The 2,020-nt window shown below is 39.9% G+C and overlaps 1 pseudogene; it reads right to left on the bottom strand.

Annotated features, from left to right (window-relative positions):
- Positions 1-330: 330 nt before the first annotated feature.
- Positions 331-448, bottom strand: LOC126485265 (5S ribosomal RNA; annotated as a pseudogene).
- Positions 449-2,020: the final 1,572 nt, after the last annotated feature.

Raw genomic sequence — 2,020 nt, 5'->3', positions numbered from 1 at the left:
AGTTACCAAACTGACATTGCTTGATGTCTCAATAAGTATCCTATCAATTAATTCCTTCTTTTAGACAGGTTGTGCCAAAACATTGCTTTTCCTCAATTAGATTAAGTTAAAAATGAAACTAAACTCCTCCTGAACAGGCCATGAAGGCCCAACGGTACTGACTGGCCGCCGTGTCATCCTCAGCTCATAGGCGTCACTGGATGTGGATATGGAGGGGCGTGTGGTCAGCACACCGCTCTCCCGGCCGTATGACAGTTTTGAGACCAGAGCCGCTGCTTCTCAATCAAGTAGCTCCTCAGTTTGCCTCACAAGAGCTGAGTGCACCCCGCTTGCCAATAGCGCTCGGCATACTGGATGGTCACCCATCCAACTGCTACCCCAGCCCGACAGTGCTTAACTTCGGTGATCTGACGGGAACCGGTGTTACCACTGCAGCAAGGCTGTCGGCAGTTAGACTAAGTACCTCCTCACTAATTATTTGATCAGCACTCTTTTATAGCACCACATTTCAAAAGCTTCTATTCTCTTCTTGTCCAAACCACTTATTGTTCATATTTCATTTCCATATGAGGTTACACTCCAGTCAAATACCTTCAGAAAAAATTTCCTAACATTTAAATTTACATGAGGGGCACTCAATAAATAATGCAACACATTATTTTCTGTAAGCAAGTTAGTTTTATTCAGGACTCTGTAGGGAAGCAGCCTACTCACGCCATATAGAATTCATATGCTTTCCATTGTGTGCCAGCATAGTCCGCTGTAACTAGCTATGATGTCACGAATGTTGCCCAATACCTTAAAAGTAAAGTAAATGATCTAAAAAGATAATAGCATGTCAGGAGTGATGCTAAAATAATAATGTGCTAAGTTTCAGTTTAGTAACTTTAACAGTTTCGAAATTTGGACGTTTTACGTAAAAATCATCGACGCAACAGGAAGGAGTTAGAAACTTCAAAATTTATGTTTGGATTTCTTTTTCATTGTAATTTAATGGAAACAGCGTGCTGGATCACCCAAAGTAATATTTGGGTTGAAATTCATGATTTTCTGTTTTTGTATTGTAGGAGTATGGAAGCAAGATAGATTAAGTAAGTGATTAGATAAAGCTAGGATGTTTAGATTTAGGTAGAATGGAGAAATGCTCTAATAACAAAGATGTGAGAAGTTTCCAAAAGGTAGCTATTAAACTATAGCTGTAGCGTCTCTCCAAAGAGCCAGTTCAGAGCTCATCTGTTGCGTGCAGTGCAACTAAAATAATTCTCTCACCCAAAGTATTTAGCTTAGCCACATCAGAATTTTATTACAGATATTTACCTATGTGCTGATAGCACAATTAAATTGAGAGCTTCATTGGCCTTCAGCGAATGAAGCAATTAATTATTTAGTGGTGCTTTACTAGCCCGAGCGGCTCTTTAGGAAGGCAAATTTTGTCGGCTGCTCCTTCCGTGGTCCGCACCACGGCTATATAAATAAGAGCACTGCGATCTAGAGTCAGGCCCCAGTTCTCTTCTAGATTTGTATCAGCGCGCACTCTGTGTCAGAAGCCACGTCGCGTCTGTGTAGTTGCAAGGAACAGCCTTGGATGCCGTATTAAGTAACTCGGTATGCACATAACAATGAGTTCGCATTGAGATAAAGTGTTAATTGCAGAACAACTCCAGTGATTTATTCTCAGTTTGCGTATGTCGTATTTTCACGTATCACCGCAGGACAAACCCGCTATCATTACTAGTGTGGCATTTGGTGAGTATTAAAATCAAATTTTGGCGAGCATTCACTTTGAACATTTACATCGATAACGATTATTGAACAGTTTCGTTATCTAGCTGATAATAATATCCATGCAATAGACTCTGAACAGCTCTGATAGTACAACAGCTGATAGCATTGCTTGGTTAAATATTTATTTGAAACTTTACGCTTTATCGTTTTCAGAATATAGTGAAAATTGTTAGAGTAAACTGCATTTTCTATGAATCCCAGACATCATCCTAAATCCTCAGAGTAATGAACTTCA

This window comes from Schistocerca serialis, chromosome 6 (genome assembly GCF_023864345.2).
Source record: "Schistocerca serialis cubense isolate TAMUIC-IGC-003099 chromosome 6, iqSchSeri2.2, whole genome shotgun sequence".
Taxonomy (NCBI): Eukaryota; Metazoa; Arthropoda; class Insecta; order Orthoptera; family Acrididae; genus Schistocerca; species Schistocerca serialis.
This window is presented reverse-complemented; position numbering and strand designations above follow the sequence as displayed.